The 14,992-nt window shown below is 45.1% G+C and overlaps 1 long non-coding RNA gene across 1 annotated transcript in view; it reads left to right on the forward strand.

Moving 5' to 3' along the window:
• LOC135225641 (uncharacterized) overlaps positions 1-14,715 on the forward strand; it is a 463,389-nt gene extending 448,674 nt beyond the window's left edge. Inside the window, exon 3 of the long non-coding RNA XR_010317057.1 lies at positions 14,286-14,715. This is a non-coding gene — a long non-coding RNA (uncharacterized LOC135225641). The remainder of the gene's footprint in view (positions 1-14,285) is intronic.
• Positions 14,716-14,992: the final 277 nt, after the last annotated feature.

The raw sequence follows: 14,992 nt of genomic DNA on the forward strand, positions 1-14,992 counted from the left end.
AATATTCTCATAAATAATCATTACAGGGCTCCACGTCATTTTACACTCACTTACATACATATATATACATACATACACACACACACACACACACACACATATATATATATATATATATATATATATATATATATATATATATATATATATATATATAAGCTCGTGTGTGTATAAAATGACGTTTTCCCCTGCAATATGGCTGGATTGCAATCATTTAGCTAAATGTGGCCATTTCCATGACCAATTGCTTGCCAAAAGGCTACATTTTTCTAAGTTTTAAGGAAAAGTCCATTTGATCCCCAATAAACAGCCAAGGATATATATATATATAAGTCTATCACATTACCGTGATTCATATACATATATCGAACTACAAATGTCCTTTAATATCTAATTCGCTTTACCTCGGAATTAATATATTTTTCATATATGTTTAACCGAGGGAATTTTATTAAGCAATAATAGAATTGGCGATCGACAGACGCGAACCATCGACCTCTCAATTCCAGGACTGGCAGTGAAGCCCCAGACCACCCCGCCACCGCAAGATATATAAGTATATGCCGCCTCCCACCTCAAATACCTGCCGCTCGTAGGTATTTTTTGTTTTGGAGACTGCATACAGCCCATCTCGTTCTCGGTTGCGTGGTAGTGCTTTTGCCCGCACGTAGTCATTATATAAGTCTATCACATTATATAAGTCTATCACATTATATCTCTTGCGGTGGCGGGGTGGTCTGGGGCTTCACTGCCAGTCCTGGAATTGAGAGGTCAATGGTTCGCGTCTGTCGATCGCCAATTCTATTACGCTTAATAAATTCCCCCTCGGTTAAAAACATATATGAAAATATATTATTTCCGAGGTAGAGCGAATTAGATATTAAAGGACATTTGTAGTTCGATATATATATATATATATATATATATATATATATATATATATATATATATATATATATATATATATTCGGTGCCTACCTGCAATGTGGCCGTATTGCAAAATATGGCCATTTTCCATGCATAATGATCAGTTGCTTGCCAGTAGGCTCATTTTTCTGTTTGAAGAAAAAGTTATATAGCCTTACCATTCGAACCATTTTTTGGCCACCCATTGCAGTATGGCCTAATTGCAATCAGTTGTGCAATTCTGGCCATATTCCACTGATAGTGGTCATGTTCTTGCCATTAGGCTGCATTTTATTAGTTTAAAGGAAAAGTCCGTTACCCGCCGCCGGCCCCGCCCCCCGCAAAAAAAAAAACTTCGGGCCATTACACCTGCAATATGGTTGTATTGCAATCTTTTAACCAATATGCGTACATACATACATACATATATGAATGTGTATATTTATTTATTAATTTTCAAGTCTGAGGCTTCTAAATATATTTGTAATAATAATAATATAGTAATAATAATCATAATAATAATAATAATAATATAATAATAATAATAATAATAATAATAATAATAATCCTCGAATTCCAAAATTAAATATGATTGGTCATTCAAGAAATTGTTTCTCTCTATCTAGATAGATATAAGGATATAATTATCATGCAGTAAAATAGGCTGGGATAGAAGTAATAAATAATGCTATCTCAAATAACAATAATAATAATAATAATAATAATAATAATAATAATAATAATAATAATAATAATAAATATTTATTATAAAAAACACAACGCATGAAAATTCATAGGGAAAAAAGTAAAAAATCATTAATTTTGAAAAAAACAGGAAACAGGAACCCATAAACTAGAGGAACCCCAGGAAGTACACTCGACAAGAAAACTGAATATACAGTTTTCATTAGCTTTCGTTCATCCAATTTCCCATTTGTTTTTACTGAAAAGACATACTATCGCTAAATTTACTCTAGAATATGAAAATATACTGCAAATGATATCATTTAAGTTAAAACTGCAAAACAAAACCGTTCAGATACTTAAAAACACGATATATGTCCGAAGTAATTGGAATTTCTCAGATGGATTTCGTTCATAGAGAATCTGATAGATAGAATGTGAATTTCTAATTTTAGTACTATGTATCACGACGACAATATTTACTCGTTTTGCTTCATGAACGGGGATATATTGCATCATCGTAAGTGGTGAATGCAATTATTTTAGTTTCTACAAACTTATATTTGTAATTCCAAAGCGATTAAAGTTAGCTGACGTCAATGGCAGTCAATGTTTGCGACGCTAAGGTAGTTTGAACAAATCTAGTTGCATCGCAAGAGCGTTTCTATGATGTGAGGAGGAGCCCTAGAACTTCGAGCGGCAAAGCGCAAGTCCACTGGATATTGGTTAACGTAACGGATTTCACACTTTGATTACTTTGACGTTGACATGGATCGAATGCTAGTTGCTGTTTACAAAGCTACTGTCTTTAAACATAAAACTTAATCAAGGTTAAAGTAACATGTCAGCTCAAAAGATTTTCTGGCTATATGCTCCCATTACAAAGCAGTTCGTAGTAGCCTACAGCCCTACACGACTGCATTTCTTTGCCGCGAGGCTGAAAGATCTCCCACGATATAAAACTTTAATTGCCTGTGCAATGCATATTGAGTTATTTGTGGTAATATATATTTTTACTTAACACAGCTTTTTTTCGTGAATGATTTGTGGATGAAACCCGATTTTCAAAAGTAAAGACTGTATCAAGAGAGCAAGAATGACCGCACCCTGTGTCTAAAATTTTACTCGTCTTTTTACAATCTTTGAATGCTACCTACGGCAACTGTCGAATGTAATCAAGATTAGGGTATGAATTTCTGAGAGAATTAACTTGATTGTTATGATCCTTCAAATTTTATCTAGCATAGTGCAGCACGATCATATCGCGCAAGCATAGGCCTATCGATAGAGCTACTTAATTCATTATATTTTCTTCTGCCTTTCCCCGTCACAAGTCCGCCACCAGTACTATAATTCTCTCTCTCTCTCTCTCTCTCTCTCTCTCTCTCTCTCTTCTCTCTCTCTCTCTCTCCGTCTCTCTCCTCTCTCCTCTCTCTCTCTCTCTCCGCTTCTAAAACATACATTTAAAAAGTATTGACTTACTATATTTACCACTTTCTAATCTCCGAAAGAAAATATAATGAAATTAGGTAGTTATAAATAGGCCTAAGCTTTCACATGAAGAGATTTTGCTCCTCTCTCTCTCTCTCTCTCTCTCTCTCTCTCTCTCTCTCTCTCTCTCTCTCTCTCTCTCTCTCCCCCACTCTTAAAACATTTTTGAAAAAAATATTATCACTCAATCTCTCAAAGTAAATATAATGAATTAAGTATTCCCAAAAGATAGGCCTATGCTCTCTCTCTCTCTCTCTCTCTCTCTCTCTCTCTCTCTCTCTCTCTCTCTCTCTCTCTCTCTCTCACTTTTGAAACATTTGAAAAAATTCTATCACTTAATCTCTCAAAGTAAATATAATGAATTAAGTATCTCTATCGATAGGTCTATGCTTGTGCGCTCTCTCTCTGTCGTCATAATATTTCATTCTTTATTGTATTGTTTCTCACGATTTTCACAAGTACTGCCCAAATTTTAAAACAATTTCTCTCATTGTTTAAGATCCGTCTTTAATTACGTATGAATTTTACATCAGTTTAGTGTCAAACATTACTAATAAATAAGGTTTCACAGTATGTTTTAAAAAAGGATGATCGATATTCTACCTTGAACTGACGTTACCAAACCAATATTAACGAATAATATAGAGACTGTTTCTACATTCAAGTATAAATGATTATAGGACCTCAACAGTATCTTTATGGTGCAAAGTTGATGGAAATCTAGAAAGCAACAAACGCTATGAATTTGAAGCTCCACCCCCTTTCAAGAGTTGCCAGGTGTGGCATTATTGAACAATATATGTCCGCAGATTTAAAAAAACTGTATCTTAACTTTCCTTGCCGAGTGTACATGCTATTTTGACGGGAAATTATGCCTCTATCGATAACGTCATTAACTACTCATGTTTGATACGTCATAAGACATTTGCTAAATGGCACAAACACTCCAACTCTGAACACTCATATATTTAAACTTAGATGGTTTTAAGGAATATGTTTTTTGTCCCAAAAGTTTAAATTCTGTCTAATATAATTCCAAAGAGATTTAGACTGACGAAATTCTCTCTAATTACTTTATTGGGACGTCTGTTCAGAGGCTTCTCCCCCCATTATAGCCAACAGAGAGGGTAATAAACCTCGTAGAAATGTGGTTTTTGCATCATTAATTAGTGTTAATCCTTACATAAATATTTTTAAAGCTTTTATAATCGTATATAAAGGCACTGAAAAAGAAAAATAGATTTTTCAGCTTTTATTTCGCTCAGAATTAACATAGTTACTTTTGCCATTACTCCAGAGTCCTTAGAAGAGAACCTATTACATCAAAAATAAAAAAAATAAAAACTGGCAACTACTTGATGACGAGAAATATCGAAAAATTAGTAATTAAAGGTAATTTCTCTACCTCTAATCTATTTGAAAATATCTTATAAAGAAATTCAGACTTTATGACAGTGGACATATACATAAATATCATATAGCTTTAAATATATGACTGTTTAGGGTTAGAATTCTTGTGGCAAATGGCAACTCTTCATGACGTCACCAGCAGTTGCAATTAATGATGTCATCGACAACCAATGACAGGGGGGCAAATTTCCCGCCAAAAAGGTTACTTCGTAGGGTTCCTCGAGTTTATGCGTTGCTGTTGGCTGTTTTTCCAAAATGCCCAAAATTTCTGATTTTTTCCCGGTTTTTGTTTCTTTAATTTTTTCTGCTTTAATGCGTATAATATATCCCATAAACATGGATTTCATCATGATAAATCAAAATTTCAGATTGGAATTAATTAATTGTATAAATATTTGTATGTTGTTCTGTCTCTCCGTAATTTTCATGAGAACCTCATAGTATATTTCTCTCTACAAATAGTAGCTTTTTCTGTGCTACTTAAACAGGCTAGTAGAGCATCTATGAAGTTCATTCTCAAGTACGGTGTCTAGATTGGTGTATATATTTCTGTTACAATTTTTACAGGTAAACTATGATACCATACTTATCAAAGTCAATAAGGGTATCTCTCTCCTCTCATTTTCTTGTAGTGAGCTTTCGTATGGAGCTGCCATACATCCTCTAGGCTAGGAAGCTGAAGGTGGACTGCTTCTGGTATGGTGTAATTCCTCCTTATATTTGGGGTCATCAGAAGGGGGTCTGTCCAATGCCGATCTCCTATTGGTTGATGGTGGCAAGTCGGGTTTACATTGGTTGCTTGGGCCAGGCCTCAAGCCACTTCCACCGCGTTGATGGTCATGTAGCTGCTACCTCCAAGATCTCCTGAGCAGTGATGTTGCTGGGCGTTGTGTCATGCTGCGTGATGTCACGGCTGGCTTGATATTCATTGGCTCCAGGAGTATCTCGTTTGCGGGTGCTGCCTTCCGTACAGTTCTCGCGATCGGTGGTGATTGTTAGGTCAAGGTCTTCTCATACTTGTGGTGAGGAGAAATATTTTATTTGCAGGATGAGAAGTGCCTCCAGCAGGCACAATCGACGGGCGTCAAGAGGCCTTCCTGATGATCTTAGTATTCTGGATGATCCCATCCTGGGAGATAGTTTCATGATGTCTGGTGCAGGCGTGGTTTTTGATAGCCCCCTCCTTGGTGTGGCAGGAGATTCTCTTAGATAGTGCATGCTGGTCATACCAACATAGGCGCTGCCGCAACTGCAGATTGGGCATGTGTTCTGGTATATGTACCACAAATGTCTGCTGCAGGGGTCTTGTACTGGCGGGGAAGGGTTATTCTTCATAATTAGGTTGCCCATCCTCCGATTTTGGTAATAAATGATTAAGTCTATTTTCTTGGTGTCGTCGATTGGGTTTACATTTTCAAGTTATAATCTTCTTTGCAAAGTTCTCTTCTTCTCGATAATGGGAACTCATGAAGTCCTTATAGCACAGCTTGATGTTATCCTGGGGCAGGACTTTGGGCTCTCACTACCATACCATTTCTCCAGGGCTGTGCATACTTCTCTGCAATTAATTTGTTGGCATATCCGTTGTTTACTATAGTATATTCACATCACCCATACGCCTGATGTCTAGGCCAGTTCCTTACAACGCTCCTGATTGGCTGTTGATAAGCCAATCACAGGGCTGGAAACTCTCAGTCTCTCAAGAAAGTTCATATAGGCCTGGATGTATGTTCCACTCCTCCTGAGGAATACTTTTGAAAGATGTATCCCTCAGAAGAGGTGGAGCATACATCATACCTATGTGAACTCTCAAGAGAGACTAAGAGTTTCCAGCCCAGTGATTGGCTTATCAACAGCTAATTAGGAGCGTCGTAAGGGACTGGCCGTGACATCAGATGCACAGGTGATGTGGATCTACTATATAGTGCTTGAGAGACGCAGTCGAGTTCCTGATGGGTGTCCTGCCAGGTCGAGCAATGGGAGAGGGCTCTCCTGACGATTGTACTCTTGAACCTGGTTGGGCACTCGCTGTCACCATTGAGGCAAAGTCCCAGGTTGATCTTCTTTGTGTAAACAGAGGTAGGGAGGCTGCCTTCTCTCTTAGTCACAAGGTCGTCGAGGTAAGGGAGCCAATCATCTGTGTTGTATTCAGTTGTGTAATTCAGCACGCTGCACTGATGGAGGGCTTCAACCTCATCCTCGGCATTGACTTGAACAAAGATGTCATCAATATACCGGCCATATCTGGGGGGTTGATTCATCCTGGCTTACACTCTCTTCTCCACTGTGCTCATATAAAAGTAAATGAAGAGTACTCTCAGTGGGGAGCACATCATTATGCTGATCTTCTGCTGGAACATCTGGCTACAGTGGGTGGTATACTGATGACATCTTTGTTCAAGTTGATGCCAAGGATGAGGTTGAACCCCTTTCACAGGCATTTAAGCAGTGCAGTGTGCTGAATTACACAGTTGAATAGAACACAGATGATCATCTCCCCTACCTCGATGTCCTTGTGACTAAGAGGGACTCTGCCTCAGTGGTGACAGCGAGTGTCCAGCCATGTTCATGAGTACAACCATCAGGGTGTTCATCAGGAGAGCACTCTCCCACTGCTCGACCTGGCAGGACACCCATCAGGAACTAGATCGCACCTCACAAGTACTAGTAAGCAATAAATATACCAACAAATTAATCAGCAGAGAAGTCCTCACAGCCTTGGAGAAATGGTACGGTAGTGAGAGCCCGCAGTCCCGCCCCCAGGATAACATCAAGTTGTACTATAAAGCTTTCATGAGTTCCCATTACCATGAAGAAGAGGACTCCGCAAAGAATATTATAACTGAAAATCACAAATTCTTGGTAATTTGTATTTTTCTTAGCTATACTTACCTTGAACTACAATAGTAGGAGAAACCTGGATTGTCAATCTGGCACTGACCAGAAAAAAAACAGTTATTCCTCCACTCTTAGGCCAGGTAAATGCCCCGAGGGTCGAAGGCCACGTGATCTCTTGACCTGAACTCCAGTCCTTTCCACGCCCTTAAGGCACCTGCCCTAAGATACACGGGGATGGTAGGGAGGGCCTAAAAACTCCTTAGTTTGAGGTAAGTATAGCTAGGAATAATACAAATTACCAAGAATTTGTGATTTGTTCCAACACCGTATACGTACCTCGAACTACTATCATAGGAGACCTACTCCATAGGAGGCAGGAGTATCTAGGGAAGGAGTGGCCCGGAAGGGGGTCCAGAGGATGCCCCCATGTGGACCCAGCTCTGCATGTTGGGTGACGTGGGGGGGGGGGGGGGGGGGGGGGGGGGTCCGGCTCTGGCATGGAGTGGAAGGAGGAATAACTTCCAATTGCATCATGTAATGCAATGGTTTGTACTTCGAAGGCTATAAGTTCCCTTGGGCTTACCTGAAGAGCTGTAGGGTCCTGAGACATACGCCGAAGGCCCAGGAAGGGAGAAAGATGGGGGGAGAGGTTGGTAATGCACTACATTCACATGACCACTCATACCCTAAGCTCCTATCCCTGGTGGGGGTAGACCTTCTGTTGTCCTGCCACCACCGGACTGATCTCAAAGGAGTCGAGAGACTTTCTGGTACAGTCTTTAAGGTAATGGGCCATAAAGGTGGACTGTCTGCTCCACACCCCAGCTCGCAGGACCTGACTTACTGCCAAGTTCTTAGAGAACAACAGAGACGTACCGATACCGTGATGTCGTGGGGCTTGGCCCCCTGCAGAGGAGGAATTCCTGCTACTACATAGGCTCTCTTGATGGTCTCCTCAACCAGAGAGAGATGGTATTCTTTGAGACCGCCATCTTCACTCAGCCCGTGGTAACGAAGAGGTTCTGAATCCCTAGCCTAATCGGCTCCATCCTACTGAGGTATTTCCTCATAGCCCGGACTGGGCACAGGAGGAGGTCCCTGGGGTCCTCCGACTTAGGTAAGGCCGGGATCGAGAATTCCACGAACCTACCATCCACCACCGAGGGGTTCTGGGCCTTGGCCACGAAGGAGGGTACAAATCTAAAGGCGAGATCTTTCCACCCTTTAGAGTGAGACCACGTACAGGAGACCATGCAGCTTTCCCACCCGCTTGGAGGAGGCTAAGGCCAGCAGGAAAACCATTTTGAGAGTCAGCTCCCTATCCAGGATGTCTTTGAGAGGCTTAAACAGGGGCTTCCTCAGGGCGTCTAGAAGTCTCGCTACGTCCCATCAAGGAGCCCTCACGGAGCTGGAAGGGCATGCTTGTTTGAAGCTCCTAACGAGCATCGAGAGATGTCTGGAGTTCCCCAGATCTATCCCTTTCAGGAAGAAGACTAGGCCCACCACTGCCCCAACTCCCTTTACGGCCTCTATGGAGAGACCCTTGTCAAGCCTCAGGTGAACCAAGAACTCCTCAGGTACCCCAACATCTGTTAGGGCACCCTACAGGAGAAGCCTTTCTTGCTCAGAAGGCGCTCAATAGCCTCCACCCTTGAAGGGATAGGGAGGACAGACCATCGTGGTACCTCTCGAAGGGGGGCTGCCTCAGTAGGTCTGGCCTGTGGGGGAGCTCCCAAGCCCCTAGAATGGTTAATTCCAGAAGGTCCGGGAACAAGTCCCTGTCCAGCCACATCAGGGCCACTAAGGTCATGAACGTGCCCTTCGAGTTCCTCAGTTGGTTAAGGACCTGTCTGAGTACTCCGAAGGAGGGGAGCGCATATAAGTCCAGTCCGTCCCACGGATGTTGAAACACATCTTCCCAGGCTGCTGCCGGATTGGGAACCGGGTAGCAGAAAGCAGGAAGTTTGGCGTTCAGGCTCATCGCAAACTGGTCCATGGAGGGAGAGCCCCACATACCGATCATCTCCGCCGCCACTCTGGGGTGTAGGGACCACTCTTCCTAACCTTGTCTGCTGAGCCCGTCGACTATAACATTCCTTTTCCCCGGAATGAATCTTGCCGTTAGGGAGGTTCCTATGCCTTCCACCCACTTCAGGATGGTTTCCACCAGATCGCAAAGGTAGCACAACTTCAGCCCCCCTTGCTTCCTGATATATGCCACCACTGTGGCGTTGTTGCACGACTGACACCGTCCTGTTTCTTATCGATGGCTCGAAGGCCTGGAGAGCTCTTTGAATGGCCAGTAACTCCAACCTGTTGATGTGGAGCTGCTGTTCCTGCTCCGACCATGTCTCCTCCTTCATTACCAATTGGAGGTGGGCACCCCAACCCTCCTTCAACGCATCCATGAACAGGAGCATCTCCGGAGGGACATCCGAGAGGGGCACTCCCCAGTGGCAGTTCGCTCCGTCCAACCACCAATGTAGCTCTTCTCTCGTGGCCTGCGAGAGGGAGACAAGTTTCTGAAGGTGGTCCACTCCCGATGCCCATCCCTCCTTCAGGTTCCACTGGATAGCCCTCAGCTTTAGTCTGCCTTGGGGGACTAGCTTCTCCAGGAAGACAAGATGGCCCAGCAGCCTCTGCCACCCTTGCTGGCCGTAGGAACCATCTAGGAAGGGACGTACCACACTCTGAAGGTTGGATAACTGATCCTCCGACGGAAGGCCCTGGCCATTAAAGTGTCCAGTTCCAGGCCGACACGAGTGAGAACACTCTTGTGAAGACCTGCAGCGCCGTCGACAGCCCGAAGCAGAGGTTCAGGGCCGCGAGGACCAATTTTGGGGTCTCTATCTTGAAAGCCACCTTGGGAACGAAGGTATTCTAGGTGGACAGATCTATTACTGGTCTCCATCCCCCCTGAGGCCTTTGCCACCAGGGAGAGGCGACTGAAGAACTGCAGGGAGTGGTCCACCACCGGCTGGAGGGCTCCCTTCTCTAGCAGAGACAGAACTTCCAGCCGAAGGGCCTCCACGTGACTGGGGTCCTGAGGCTGGAATGCCCCGCTGTCGGGCTCCCCTGTCAGGGGAGACTTCTCGTCTAGGAAGGGGATCTGGTAACCATCCCTGAGGACCTGAACAGTCCAGGGGTCGGCTCCGAGATCCTCTGAGTCCCGCCAATGGTTCAAGAGGCATCCCCCCATCTGTGGCGACTGGCAGGGTAGGGGGCCTCGACTCCTACTTCCTCCTGGGGAAGTGGCCATTCCTGCCCCTGTGCTCCCTAACCTCCTGAGGACAGATCTTGGTTGTTGGGGGCAGAGGACACCCCATGCCGCTGCTGTTGTCTAGCCTTGGGCAGGCTCCTGACCCCTGCACTGCACCGGCTATCTGAAGGAAGAGGCTCTCCAACGCTCTAGGGACTCCTCCACCAATTGCTCCAGGAAGAGGGACTCCTCCGACACCAGGGAGTTCCCCAGGCCTTGGCCTCCCTATCAGGCAAGCTCCTCGGGAGTTTGGCCAAGACGGCTCCCTCCTTAGGACCCTGTTGGCCCACTGGATAAACAGTTGCGTCATGAGGAAGCCCAACAGAGCCCGCTCTGCCTCACCTTGAAGGTCGTGGTCCATTGCGAAACGACATACTGCTCCTACCACAGGTCGAGCCACGAAGCGACATGGATCGAAGTCCATGCCGTGGCCTCCATAGCCATTGCCTCCTGCTGGGAGAAGGAGACCAGCCCCGCCAGAAGCTTCTCTTCTGAGAGCCCTGGGGCAAGAGAGGTAAGGGCTCCCTCTACCGACTTAGGAGCCAGTGACATGCCCTCCGGGCGTATAACCTCCTCTGTCTTGCCTTGGCAGCAGGAAGGAGTTTCAGGGACCCAAGTGATCTCAGAGAGTTCTTGGGGCCTGCCATTACCTCATCCACCTGGGCCAGGGCCTGTACAGTATAAGCTGCCTGGGGCAGGGTCAGAGAGGGCTGGGATTCTGTTTGCCCCCCGAAGAGATCTACCGCCAATGCTCTCTTGGAGCCCGGAGGGGTGGCTGGTTCTGCCAGGTGGTTCTTTGCCCTGATGATCCCGAGGACCCTCCTAAAGATGGATCCCTCATTAGCGGGGCCTTGCCCTTCCAAAGCGCTCTGGAGGTTCTCCTGTATGAAGGCTTCATCCTTGTAGTCCTGCAAAGGAGTAGAGGGACCCCCCACCGGAGGGGGAGAGAGCGGCAGAGAGGGCGGCCGGCTCCTACCAACGGTCTCCGATGGTAACTGATGCACCCCCGGGGGGGAGGTTCCACCTGAACCTGAAGAGCCGTCATGGATCACCCTCTGGAGGGGGCAAACCCCAGCCGAAGTACATGGTGGCAAAGCGCTCCGTCCCACATGCAGAATAGGCGGGAGCGGAGGTTCGAGACTGGAGGGAGCCCACCCAGTCCGCGTGGGAGCCAAATGAACCATGGGAACCGGAGCAGGATCCACCGAGACCGCAGAGGTACTAATCCGGGGCCGAGCGGAGCACCCCGCACGCGTAGCAGCCGCAGGGGCTGCTATGGGGAGAGCAGGAGAAGCAGTCTGGGTAGAAGGAGGACGAACACGCTCGACTCCTCCCACAACGGCGGCTCCTCTTGGCTCTACATCTCCTATGGGAGGATCTACATGAAGAACCCAACAAGGACCTGTCCTCCAACAAATGTATCTCCTCTTGTCCCTCCTACGGCGACTCCTGGCCCAGGGTGAGAAGGTAGGATGGTTGGAAAGGGCCAGGAGAACACCATCCCATGAATCCAATCCACCCAAATGCTCCGTGGCCACGGCCGGGGGAAAGGAAGGGTCCCAGAACGAGAACACTTCCTCTCTCAGAGGGGACCTGCCTGGGGTAGGGGGGGTCACATACCATGGACCAGGGGGGACCCCTGAAGACTCCGTTGGTTCTTGACACCTCCCGGGGAGACCCCCTACCTTAGGGGAGGTTGCCAGGATGGCGGAGGAGGAAGAGGACAGGCCCACGGGCACTCCCAGGTGAATTGTGGAGCACCCCACTCTGAAGCGGGACAGGAATCTTTCGCCGAGCACATTGCAGCCACCAGGGCATCCATTAACACCAGACCACAACGGGACCAACATTCCTTCAGGAACGTGGAGTCCCCAGACGGCATAAACTGCGCAGGGAGGAGATGGGGGAAAAGTCCGGAAGCAGAGAAGGCGATTCCTGTAGGGGGCAGAGGAACCTCTGGCGTACCCTTCTTGGAGGGGGACCTGAGCTACTTTCATTTGGTGGAGGACAGATCCCACTGGTGTTCCATCCACGAGACGCACTCGTCACACATGGCATCTCGAGAACAAGGGGGACCCCGACACTTGTTGCACAAAGTGTGGGGATCTATCTTCACAGGCAAAAGAAAAGCCCCACATGCCCTACTCTCAGGATTGGGGTCATGACATTGCGAAGATTCCATGTTCGCACAACACAATAGAGGAGAAAAACTAACACACAAGGAAAGGGAGTAAACAAAGGAAAATGGGCTGGTAACCAGACGACAAGCTGGAGCATGTGCACGCGATAGCGACCAGGAAAGGACTGTAGTTAAGGTCAAGAGGTTGCATGGCCTTCTACCCCAGGGCATTTACTTTGCCTGGGAGTGGAATAATAACTGGTTTTTTCTGGTTGGTGCTGGATTGACAATCCAGGTTTCTCCTACGATAGTAGTTCCAGGTAAGTATACAGCGTCGGAACAAATGTAAACCCAGTCGTTGACACTGGTCATTGACACCAAGAAAATAGACTTAATCATATATTACCAAAATCAGAAGACATGTGACCTAATAATGAAGAATAACCTCTCTCCGTCAGTACGAGACCCCCTGAAGCAGGTGTGGTATACCAGTACACATGCCCAGTCTGTAGCTGCAGCGGCGCCTATGTTGGTATGACCAGCATGCGCCTGTCTAAGAGAACCTCCTGCCACACCTACACCAGATACCATGAAACTATCTCCCAGGATGGGATCATCCAGAATACCAAGATCATCAGGAAGGCCTCTGACGCCTGTCGATTGTGCCTGCTGGAGGGACTTATCCAGCAAACAAAACCAGCACTGAATACGATACAGGAAGACTTTCTCCTCCCCACAAGTATGAGAAGACCTGACCAACAACAAGACACCACCGATCACAAGAACTCTACGGAAGACAACACCCCCAAACAAGATACTCCTGCAGCCAGTGAATATCAAGCCAGATGTGACGTCACGCAACACGACGCAATGTCCAGCAAACCACCGCACAGCTCAGGAGATCTCGGAGGTTGCAGCTACACGACCATCAATGCGGCGGAAGTGGTTTGAGGCCTGGCCCAAGCAACCAATGAAAACCTGACTTGCTACCATCAGCCAATAGGAGATCGGCATTGGGCAGACCCCCTGCTGATGACCCCGAAGATAAGGAGGAAGGACATCACACCAGAAGCAGTCCACCCTTAGCTTCCTAGCCTAGAGGATATCTGGCAGCTCCAGACAAAAGCTCGCTACAAGAAAAAGAGAGAAGGAGAGAGAGAGATACCCATATTGACTTTTATAACTATGGTATCATAGTTTACCTGTAAAAATTGTAATAGAAATATATACACCAATCTTGACCCTGCATTTGAGAATTACCTCTACAGGCACTCTACTAGCCTGTTTAAGTAGCACAGAAAAAGCCGCTATTTGGAAAATAGAAAAGAATCTCTTCAAACGTAACGCTGCTAAGGAAGCCATTACTTTTGATAGAATAATAATAATACACTAACACATACGCATATACAGAAAGAAAAAATTACATAATTCCTTTTGTCACATATTTAATTACCCTTAAGGTACAGGGTAACTTTGTTGAAAAACTGTTTATAAAATTTAAATCAGGTAATTCACTTTTTGCTTTCCAGCCCAACTGTTGATTCTGTAACTAATGTTGTCGTTTTATCCTCCTCTCAGAGCCAAGAAGGATACTTCACGACGGTGTACAGTAAACCATCCAATCCCGGGCTTTGTTTAATAGCAAGAACAAGTGTCCGGACGTCTACCAGAAAGGAGTGTCGCTGACACTTATGTAAGGAGGCCCCCTCTCACACTGGTCTACCTTGAACGAAACGGCGAAACTGTAGGAGAAACTCAACCTCTTGTCAACTTGTCAACAACGGTTCATACACAGGGAAATTAAAAAATAAATAAATGCCTTTAGCTGGTAATTATTCGTCCTTTTCATTAATAAAAGATTTACCAGATTTTGTGACTAATGGTGTAAATAGCGCAGTCTTATCCAAGGATTCTGAAATGAAATAGCAACTAATAAAATATAAGATATAAAATCGCATTTCGTTCTTTAACGTCTTTATATGAGTGTGTATTCATTTACGTATTTATATGAGTGTATTCATTTTTAAATAAAATTTTACTGAGAAATGTAATTAGCATTTTTTATTGTTATTTAACTAGAATTCCATTTTCACTTTATCTACATAATTTAGGTGTTTTGATCCCTTTAATATAAACGTTTTAAATATTTTATTTTACTAATTTTATAATAAACGTTCATTAAGACACATTCATAGTCTTTCTAGTTTTATCAACATTTCGAATCAATAATCTGGAAGTTTCCTACCCAAGCCTTCCGGTCTCTTCTATGTTAAAAAATATTCACT

The sequence above is a fragment of the Macrobrachium nipponense genome, chromosome 13, assembly GCF_015104395.2.
Source record: "Macrobrachium nipponense isolate FS-2020 chromosome 13, ASM1510439v2, whole genome shotgun sequence".
Classification (NCBI taxonomy): domain Eukaryota; kingdom Metazoa; phylum Arthropoda; class Malacostraca; order Decapoda; family Palaemonidae; genus Macrobrachium; species Macrobrachium nipponense.